Source organism: Syngnathus scovelli, unplaced genomic scaffold (genome assembly GCF_024217435.2).
Source record: "Syngnathus scovelli strain Florida unplaced genomic scaffold, RoL_Ssco_1.2 HiC_scaffold_284, whole genome shotgun sequence".
NCBI lineage: Eukaryota > Metazoa > Chordata > Actinopteri > Syngnathiformes > Syngnathidae > Syngnathus > Syngnathus scovelli.
In genome coordinates, this window is record NW_026061375.1 from 22501 (window position 1) to 33931 (window position 11431).

The window sequence follows — 11431 nt, forward strand, 5'->3', positions numbered from 1 at the left end:
CGTTGCCTCCGATCCTCCGGGCTAGAGCCGGGTGAGGTCGTCTCGAACCACGTGCCTGAAGGCCGCCTACGCCGGATTCGGCCCCGCTCATTCGTCGGAGTGACCGCCCGACGCGGGCATCGCTAGATTAGCCGTGGCCCCGATCCTTCCCCATCGACAGCCTTTCGCCCCCTTCGCTCCGGCCTCTGAGGCGGCCGGTACCCCTTTCTTGGATGAGAGAGAACCCTTGACGGGCCGTTCGCAGATTTTTGCCCGGGCTTTATTTACCGAGGCGGCCGGTACCTCCGTCTGCCTTGGATGGACCGCATCCGCAGATTTTCGTCCGGCCTTAGCTTAAGGAGACGGCCGTTGCCTCCGATCCTCCGGGCTAGAGCCGGGTGAGGTCGTCTCGAACCACGTGCCTGAAGGCCGCCTACGCCGGATTCGGCCCCGCTCATTCGTCGGAGTGACCGCCCGACGCGGGCATCGCTAGATTAGCCGTGGCCCCGATCCTTCCCCATCGACAGCCTTTCGCCCCCTTCGCTCCGGCCTCTGAGGCGGCCGGTACCCCTTTCTTGGATGAGACAGAACCCTTGACGGGCCGTTCGCAGATTTTTGCCCGGGCTTTATTTACCGAGGCGGCCGGTACCTCCGTCTGCCTTGGATGGACCGCATCCGCAGATTTTCGTCCGGCCTTAGCTTAAGGAGACGGCCGTTGCCTCCGATCCTCCGGGCTAGAGCCGGGTGAGGTCGTCTCGAACCACGTGCCTGAAGGCCGCCTCGCGCCGGATTCGGCCCCGCTCATTCGTCGGAGTGACCGCCCGACGCGGGCATCGCTAGATTAGCCGTGGCCCCGATCCTTCCCCATCGACAGCCTTTCGCCCCCTTCGCTCCGGCCTCTGAGGCGGCCGGTACCCCTTTCTTGGATGAGACAGAACCCTTGACGGGCCGTTCGCAGATTTTTGCCCGGCCTGTGTTTAAGGAGGCGGCCGGTACCTCCCTCCTTGGATGACCAACAACCCTTGACGGGCCATTCGCAGATTTTTGCCCGGCCTGTGTTTAAGGAGGCGGCCGGTACCTCCCTCCTTGGATGACCAACAACCCTTGACGGGCCATTCGCAGATTTTTGCCCGGCCTGTGTTTAAGGAGGCGGCCGGTACCTCCCTCCTTGGATGACCAACAACCCTTGACGGGCCATTCGCAGATTTTTGCCCGGCCTGTGTTTAAGGAGGCGGCCGGTACCTCCCACCTTGGATGACCCACTACCCTTGACGGGCCCATTCGCAGATTTTTGCCCGGCCTGTGTTTAGGGAGGCGACCGGTCCTCCGTAGCTTGATCGGATTTCCCTTCCGGCCTGTGTTTAAGGAGGCGGCCGGTCCTCCGTAGCTTGACCGGATTTCCCTTCCAGCCTGTGTTTAAGGAGGCGGCTGGTCCTCCCCGGTCGGTTGCCAAGCGACCGGGACCCGCAAGTGGGCAGGAACCGTCCACCCAACGCCGGCGAGCCGGGGCCGGTGGGGGCCCTACCAAGGCGGGTCTAACTTCAGGCGGTGCAAACGGGGGAGGGGGGTAAGGACGGCTGCCGGGAGCAGACAGCCGTCCCCGGGAGGGGGTAGTAGCTTCGCGGCGGCCGCCGGGAGCAGACGGCCGTCCGCGCATTCTGCCAATGCCTGTAGGACTTTGAATATTTCACAGCCGTGCTGTGGCACTTAGAAAATTTTTCAGAGACGTGGCACTTAGAAAGTTTTTCAGAGATGTGGCACTTTGAAAGTTTTTGAGAGATGTGGCACTTTGAAAGTTTTTGAGAGATGTGGCACTTAGAAATTTTTTGAGAGATGTGGCACTTAGAAATTTTTTGAGAGATGTGGCACTTTGAAAATTTTTGAGAAATGTGGCACTTAGAAAATTTTCTCTCTCTCTCTGGAAGTGCCGTGCCTTCTTCAGTTCTGCTATCCGAGCAGGGGACGCTTGCTGGCGGCCGTTACCAGCGCTCGGACCAGGCCCAATTGATTTGCATGGAAAACAATTGCGTCCCCCATGCTCGTTCTGACTATATTTTGCGAAAGGGGGGTAAAGTGATGAGTACACTAAGTGGGGGGACCAACCCATGTACTCTAGAAAAAGTACATGGGTTGACAAAAGACCAGTTGGTAATGCACCCCTGGTACCCAAACCCCTGGTACCTTTAGGCACTTAGAAAAAATTTCGCCCAAATTTGGAGGTCGCTCCAGGGGAAGAGGCCGAATTTTCGCCTATTACGGCCGACCGCGGGAACCAGCCGAGGCGGACGCTTTTCGGCGCAAGAGCCGTTGGCACTTAGAAAATATTCGCTAAACTTCAAAGGACCTCCAGGGGAAGAGGCCGAATTGTCACTTTTTCTGGCCGACATCGGGAACCAGCCGAGTCGGACTCTTTACGGCGGAGCAGCCGTTGGCACTTAGAAAATATTCGCCAAACTCGGCCGGACTTCCAGGGGAAGAGGCCGAATTGTCACTTGTTCTGCCCGACATCGGGAACCAGCCGAGTCGGACACTTTAAGGCGGAGCAGCCGTTGGCACTTAGAAAATATTCGCCAAACTTGAACGGACCTCCAGGGGAAGAGGCCGAATTTTCACCTGTTCTGGCCGACATCGGGAACCAGCCGAGTCGGACGCTTTAAGGCGGAGCAGCCGTTGGCACTTAGAAAATATTCCCCAAACTTGAACGGACCTCCAGGGGAAGAGGCCGAATTTTCACTTGTTCTGGCCGACATCGGGAACCAGCCGAGTCGGACGCTTTAAGGCGGAGCAGCCGTTGGCACTTAGAAAATATTCGTTAAACTTCAACTGACCTCCAGGGGAAGAGGCCGAATTTCCACTTATTCTGGCCGACATCGGGAACCAGCCGAGTCGGACGCTTTACGGCGGAGCAGCCGTTGGCACTTAGGAAATATTCGCCTTAACTCGGCCGGACTTCCAGGGGAAGAGGCCGGATTTTCACTTGTTCTGGCCGACATCGGGAACCAGCCGAGTCGGACTCTTTACGGCGGAACAGCCGTTGGCACTTAGGAAATATTCGCCGAACTCGGCCGGACTTCCAGGGGAAGAGGCCGATTTTTCACTTGTTCTGGCCGACATCGGGAACCAGCCGAGTCGGACCCTTTACGGCGGAACAGCCGTTGGCACTTAGGAAATATTTGCCTTAACTCGGCCGGACTTCCAGGGGAAGAGGCCGGATTTTCACTTGTTCTGGCCGACATCGGGAACCGGCCGAGTCGGACACTTTAAGGCTGAGCAGCCGTTGGCACTTAGGAAATATTCGCCTTAACTCGGCCGGACTTCCAGGGGAAGAGGCCGGATTTTCACTTGTTCTGGCCGACATCGGGAACCAGCCGAGTCGGACACTTTAAGGCTGAGCAGCCGTTGGCACTTAGGAAATATTCGCCTTAACTCGGCCGGACTTCCAGGGGAAGAGGCCGGATTTTCACTTGTTCTGGCCGACATCGGGAACCAGCCGAGTCGGACTCTTTACGGCGGAACAGCCGTTGGCACTTAGGAAATATTTGCCTTAACTCGGCCGGACTTCCAGGGGAAGAGGCCGAATTTTCACTTGTTCTGGCCGACATCGGGAACCAGCCGAGTCGGACTCTTTACGGCGGAACAGCCGTTGGCACTTAGGAAATATTCGCCGAACTTGGCCGGACTTCCAGGGGAAGAGGCCGATTTTTCACTTGTTCTGGCCGACATCGGGAACCAGCCGAGTCGGACTCTTTACGGCGGAACAGCCGTTGGCACTTAGGAAATATTTGCCTTAACTCGGCCGGACTTCCAGGGGAAGAGGCCGAATTTTCACTTGTTCTGGCCGACATCGGGAACCAGCCGAGTCGGACTCTTTACGGCGGAACAGCCGTTGGCACTTAGGAAATATTCGCCGAACTTGGCCGGACTTCCAGGGGAAGAGGCCGATTTTTCACTTGTTCTGGCCGACATCGGGAACCAGCCGAGTCGGACCCTTTACGGCGGAACAGCCGTTGGCACTTGGGAAATATTTGCCTTAACTCGGCCGGACTTCCAGGGGAAGAGGCCGATTTTTCACTTGTTCTGGCCGACATCGGGAACCAGCCGAGTCGGACTCTTTACGGCGGAACAGCCGTTGGCACTTAGGAAATATTTGCCTTAACTCGGCCGGACTTCCAGGGGAAGAGGCCGAATTTTCACTTGTTCTGGCCGACATCGGGAACCAGCCGAGTCGGACTCTTTACGGCGGAACAGCCGTTGGCACTTAGAAAATATTCGTTAAACTTCAACTGACCTCCAGGGGAAGAGGCCGAATTTTCACTTGTTCTGGCCGACATCGGGAACCAGCCGAGTCGGACTCTTTACGGCGGAACAGCCGTTGGCACTTAGAAAATATTCGTTAAACTTCAACTGACCTCCAGGGGAAGAGGCCGAATTTTCACTTGTTCTGGCCGACATCGGGAACCAGCCGAGTCGGACGCTTTTCGGCGGAGCAGCCGTTGGCACTTAGAAAATATTCGTTAATCTTGAACGGACCTCCAGGGGAAGAGGCCGAATTTCCACTTATTCTGGCCGACATCGGGAACCAGCCGAGTCGGACGCTTTACGGCGGAGCAGCCGTTGGCACTTAGGAAATATTTGCCTTAACTCGGCCGGACTTCCAGGGGAAGAGGCCGATTTTTCACTTGTTCTGGCCGACATCGGGAACCAGCCGAGTCGGACCCTTTACGGCGGAACAGCCGTTGGCACTTAGGAAATATTTGCCTTAACTCGGCCGGACTTCCAGGGGAAGAGGCCGATTTTTCACTTGTTCTGGCCGACATCGGGAACCAGCCGAGTCGGACTCTTTACGGCGGAACAGCCGTTGGCACTTAGGAAATATTCGCCAAAATGTTCCGGACCTCCAGGGGAAGAGGCCGAATATTCACTCGTTCTGGCCGACATCGGGAACCAGCCGAGTCGGACACTTTACGGCGGAGCAGCCGTTGGCACTTAGGAAATATTCGTTAAACTTCAACTGACCTCCAGGGGAAGAGGCCGAATTTTCACTTGTTCTGGCCGACATCGGGAACCAGCCGAGTCGGTCTCTTTACGGCGGAGCAGCCGTTAGCACTTAGGAAATATTCGCCGAACTTGGCCGGACTTCCAGGGGAAGAGGCCGGATTTTCACTTGTTCTGGCCGACATCGGGAACCAGCCGAGTCGGACACTTTACGGCGGAGCAGCCGTTGGCACTTAGGAAATATTTGCCTTAACTCGGCCGGACTTCCAGGGGAAGAGGCCGGATTTTCACTTGTTCTGGCCGACATCGGGAACCAGCCGAGTCGGACACTTTAAGGCTGAGCAGCCGTTGGCACTTAGGAAATATTTACCTTAACTCGGCCGGACTTCCAGGGGAAGAGGCCGATTTTTCACTTGTTCTGGCCGACCGGGTGAACCGGCCGAGGCGGACACTTTACGGCGGAGCAGCCGTTGGCACTTAGGAAATATTCGCCAAAATGTTCCGGACCTCCAGGGGAAGAGGCCGAATTTTCACTTGTTCTGGCCGACCGGGGGAACCGGCCGAGGCGGACACTTTACGGCGGAGCACCCGTTGGCACTTAGAAAATATTCGCCAAAATGTTCCGGACCTCCAGGGAAAGAGGCCGAATTTTCGCTCGTTCGGGCCGACCGGGAGAACCGGCCGAGGCGGACACTTTACGGCGGTTGAGCCGTTGGCACTTAGGAAATATTCGCCAAAATGTTCCGGACCTCCAGGGGAAGAGGCCGAATTTTCACTTGTTCTGGCCGACCGGGGGAACCAGCCGAGGCGGACACTTTACGGCGGAGCACCCGTTGGCACTTAGAAAATATTCGCCAAAATGTTCCGGACCTCCAGGGAAAGAGGCCGAATTTTCGCTCGTTCGGGCCGACCGGGAGAACCGGCCGAGGCGGACACTTTACGGCGGTTGAGCCGTTGGCACTTAGAAATTATTCAGACTTCCATCAAACACACATCGGCCTTTTGCCGTCACTGCCCGGGATGGGCACCGTGGTAGCTCGGACAGTTCGTGTGACAGCTTCCGCTGGCACTTAGACAATTTTTAAAATGAAAATAAACAGTTCTGCACATACGTGCCGACTATATTTTGCGAAAGGGGGGTAAAGTGATGAGTACACTAACTGGGGGGACCAAGTACATAAAGCCTACCCCTGGTACCTCAGAGAGGCCGAATTGACACATTTTGTGTCCGACCGCGGGAACCAGCCGAGGCGGACGCTTTTCGGCGCAAGAGCCGTTGGCACTTAGAAAATATTCGTTAATCTTGAACGGACCTCCAGGGGAAGAGGCCGAATTTTCACTTGTTCTGGCCGACATCGGGAACCAGCCGAGTCGGACGCTTTACGGCGGAGCAGCCGTTGGCACTTAGGAAATATTCGTTAATCTTGAACGGACCTCCAGGGGAAGAGGCCGAATTTTCACTTGTTCTGGCCGACATCGGGAACCAGCCGAGTCGGACGCTTTACGGCGGAGCAGCCGTTGGCACTTAGAAAATATTCGTTAAACTTCAACTGACCTCCAGGGGAAGAGGCCGAATTTCCACTTGTTCTGGCCGACATCGGGAACCAGCCGAGTCGGACGCTTTACGGCGGAAGAGCCGATGGCACTTAGAAAATATTCGTTAAACTTGACAGGACCTCCAGGGGAAGAGGCCGAATTTTCGCTCGTTCAGGCCGACCGGAGGAACCGGCCGAGTCGGACACCTTACGGCGGAAGAGCCGATGGCACTTAGAAAATATTCGCCAAAATGTTCCGGACCTCCAGGGGAAGAGGCCGAATTTTCACTTGTTCAGGCCGACCGGAGGAACCGGCCGAGTCGGACACCTTACGGCGGAAGAGCCGATGGCACTTAGAAAATATTCGTTAAACTTGACAGGACCTCCAGGGGAAGAGGCCGAATTTTCGCTCGTTCAGGCCGACCGGAGGAACCGGCCGAGTCGGACACCTTACGGCGGAAGAGCCGATGGCACTTAGAAAATATTCGTTAAACTTGACAGGACCTCCAGGGGAAGAGGCCGAATTTTCGCTCGTTCAGGCCGACCGGAGGAACCGGCCGAGTCGGACACCTTACGGCGGAAGAGCCGATGGCACTTAGAAAATATTCGTTAAACTTGACAGGACCTCCAGGGGAAGAGGCCGAATTTTCGCTCGTTCAGGCCGACCGGAGGAACCGGCCGAGTCGGACACATTACGGCGGAAGAGCCGATGGCACTTAGAAAATATTCGTTAAACTTGACAGGACCTCCAGGGGAAGAGGCCGAATTTTCGCTCGTTCAGGCCGACCGGAGGAACCGGCCGGGTCGGACACCTTACGGCGGAAGAGCCGATGGCACTTAGAAAATATTCGCCAAAATGTTCCGGACCTCCAGGGGAAGAGGCCGAATTTTCACTTGTTCAGGCCGACCGGAGGAACCGGCCGGGTCGGACACGTTACGGCGGAACAGCCGTTGGCACTTAGAAAATATTCGTCAAAGTCGTCCGGACCTCCAGGGGAAGAGGCCGAATTTTCGCTCGTTCGGGCCGACCGGAGGAACCGGCCGGGTCGGACACGTTACGGCGCAACAGCCGTTCGCACTTAGAAAATATTCGTTAAACTTCACAGGACCTCCAGGGGAAGAGGCCGAATTTTCGCTCGTTCGGGCCGACCGGAGGAACCGGCCGGGTCGGACACGTTACGGCGCAACAGCCGTTCGCACTTAGAAAATATTCGCCAAAGTCGTCCGGACCTCCAGGGGAAGAGGCCGAATTTTCGCTCGTTCGGGCCGACCGGAGGAACCAGCCGGGTCGGACACGTTACGGCGCAACAGCCGTTGGCACTTTGAAAATATTCGCCAAAATGTTCCGGACCTCCAGGGGAAGAGGCCGAATTTTCGCTCGTTCGGGCCGACCGGAGGAACCGGCCGGGTCGGACACGTTACGGCGCAACAGCCGTTGGCACTTTGAAAATATTCGCCAAAATGTTCCGGACCTCCAGGGGAAGAGGCCGAATTTTCGCTCGTTCAAGCCGACCGGAGGAACCAGCCGGGTCGGACACGTTACGGCGCAACAGCCGTTGGCACTTTGAAAATATTCGCCAAAATGTTCCGGACCTCCAGGGGAAGAGGCCGAATTTTCGCTCGTTCAAGCCGACCGGAGGAACCAGCCGGGTCGGACACGTTACGGCGCAACAGCCGTTGGCACTTTGAAAATATTCGCCAAAATGTTCCGGACCTCCAGGGGAAGAGGCCGAATTTTCGCTCGTTCGGGCCGACCGGAGGAACCGGCCGGGTCGGACACGTTACGGCGCAACAGCCGTTGGCACTTTGAAAATATTCGCCAAAATGTTCCGGACCTCCAGGGGAAGAGGCCGAATTTTCGCTCGTTCAAGCCGACCGGAGGAACCAGCCGGGTCGGACACGTTACGGCGCAACAGCCGTTGGCACTTTGAAAATATTCGCCAAAATGTTCCGGACCTCCAGGGGAAGAGGCCGAATTTTCGCTCGTTCAAGCCGACCGGAGGAACCAGCCGGGTCGGACACGTTACGGCGCAACAGCCGTTGGCACTTTGAAAATATTCGCCAAAATGTTCCGGACCTCCAGGGGAAGAGGCCGAATTTTCGCTCGTTCGGGCCGACCGGAGGAACCGGCCGGGTCGGACACGTTACGGCGCAACAGCCGTTGGCACTTTGAAAATATTCGCCAAAATGTTCCGGACCTCCAGGGGAAGAGGCCGAATTTTCGCTCGTTCGGGCCGACCGGAGGAACCGGCCGGGTCGGACACTTTACGGCGCAACAGCCGTTGGCACTTTGAAAATATTCGCCAAAATGTTCCGGACCTCCAGGGGAAGAGGCCGAATTTTCGCTCGTTCGGGCCGACCGGAGGAACCGGCCGGGTCGGACACTTTACGGCGCAACAGCCGTTGGCACTTTGAAAATATTCGCCAAAATGTTCCGGACCTCCAGGGGAAGAGGCCGAATTTTCGCTCGTTCGGGCCGACCGGGAGAACCAGCCGAGGCGGACACTTTACGGCGCAACAGCCGTTGGCACTTTGAAAATATTCGCCAAAATGTTCCGGACCTCCAGGGGAAGAGGCCGAATTTTCGCTCGTTCGGGCCGACCGGGAGAACCAGCCGAGGCGGACACTTTACGGCGGTTGAGCCGTTGGCACTTAGAAATTATTCAGACTTCCATCAAACACACATCGGCCTTTTGCCGTCACTGCCCGGGATGGGCACCGTGGTAGCTCGGACAGTTCGTGTGACAGCTTCCGCTGGCACTTAGAAAATTTTTAAAATGAAAATAAACAGTTCTGCACATACGTGCCGACTATATTTTGCGAAAGGGGGGTAAAGTGATGAGTACACTAACTGGGGGGACCAAGTACATAAAGCCCACCCCTGGTACCTCAGAGAGGCCGAATTTTCGAATTCTGAGGCCGAGCTGGGGAACCAGACGAGGCGGACACTTTTCCGAGCGAGAGCCGATGGCACTTAGAAAATTTTCGGCTAAGTCGGCAGGACTTCCAGAGCGAGAGGCCGAATATTCGTCATCTGTGGCCGACCGGGGAACCAGCGAAGGCGGATAGGCGGTCACGGATGTCCCGCCGGCTGGTCCGCGGGCCAATTTGGGTCCCGTAATTTAGCGGTCGCGGTCCGGAATCCACGCCGGCCGGGGAACCAGCGCAGGCGGATAGGCGGTCACGGAGGTCCCGCCGGCTGGTCCGCGGGCCAATTTTGGTCCCGTAAGTGAGCGGCCGCGGCCCGGAATACACGCCGACCGGGGAACCAGCGAAGGCGGATAGGCGGTCACGGAGGTCCCGCCGGCTGGTCCGCGGGCCAATTGGGGTCCCGTAAATTAGCGGTCGCGGCCCGGAATTCGCGCCGGCCGGGGAACCAGCGCAGGCGGATAGGCGGTCACGGAGGTCCCGCCGGCTGGTCCGCGGGCCAATCGGGGTCCCGTAAGTTAGCGGTCGCGGCCCGGAATTCGCGCCGGCCGGGGAACCAGCGCAGGCGGATAGGCGGTCACGGAGGTCCCGCCGGCTGGTCCGCGGGCCAATCGGGGTCCCGTAAGTTAGCGGTCGCGGCCCGGAATTCGCGCCGGCCGGGGGAACCAGCGCAGGCGGATAGGCGGTCACGGAGGTCCCGCCGGCTGGTCCGCGGGCCAATCGGGGTCCCGTAAGTTAGCGGTCGCGGCCCGGAATTCGCGCCGGCCGGGGAACCAGCGCAGGCGGATAGGCGGTCACGGAGGTCCCGCCGGCTGGTCCGCGGGCCAATCGGGGTCCCGTAAGTTAGCGGTCGCGGCCCGGAATTCGCGCCGGCCGGGGAACCAGCGCAGGCGGATAGGCGGTCACGGAGGTCCCGCCGGCTGGTCCGCGGGCCAATCGGGGTCCCGTAAGTTAGCGGTCGCGGCCCGGAATTCGCGCCGGCCCGCAGCCACCGCCAGGCGGATAGGCGGTCACGGAGGTCCCGCCGGCCGGTCCGCGGGGGGAACTGCGCCCTCTGGCGGACACGCTATTGTAAATGAATGGGGTTTGGCACTTAGTGCATTTTTCGCCGAAGCCGACGAGCGCTCCGGGCGAGGAGGCCGGATTCTCGCCATCCGTGGCCGGCCGGGGAACCGGCCAAGGCGGATAGGCGGTCACGGGGGTCCCGCCGGCTGGTCCGCGGGCCAATTGGGGTCCCGTAAGTTAGCGGTCGCGGCCCGGAATCCGCGCCGGCCAGCAGCCACCGGGAGGCGGATAGGCTGTCACGGAGGTCCCGCCGGCTGGTCCGCGGGCCATTTAGGGTCCCGTAGGTGAGCGGTCGCGGCCCGGAATCCAGGCCGGCCAGGAGGCACCGCCAGGCGGATAGGCGGTCACGGAGGTCCCGCCAGCTGGTCCGCGGGCCATTTATGGTCCCGTAAGTTAGCGGTCGCGGGCCCGGAATCCACGCCGGCCAGGAGGCACCGGCAGGCGGATGGGCGGTCACGGAGGTCCCGCCAGCTGGTCCGCGGGCCGTTTAGGGTCCCGTAAGTTAGCGGTCGCGGCCCGGAATCCACGCCGGCCAGGAGGCACCGCCAGGCGGGTAGGCTGTCACGGAGGTCCCGCCAGCTGGTCCGCGGGCCAATTAGGGTCCCGTAAGTTAGCGGTCGCGGCCCGGAATCCGCGCCGGCCAGCAGCCACCGCCAGGCGGGTAGGCTGTCACGGAGGTCCCGCCGGCCGGTCCGCGGGCCAATCAGGGTCCCGTAAGTGAGCGGTCGCGGCCCGGAATGCACGCCGGCCAGCAGGCACCGCCAGGCGGATAGGCGGTCACGGAGGTCCCGCCGGCCGGTCCGCGGGCCAATCAGGGTCCCGTAAGTGAGCGGTCGCGGCCCGGAATGCACGCCGGCCAGGAGGCACCGCCAGGCGGATAGGCGGTCACGGAGGTCCCGCCGGCCGGTCCGCTGGCCAATTACCTCCAG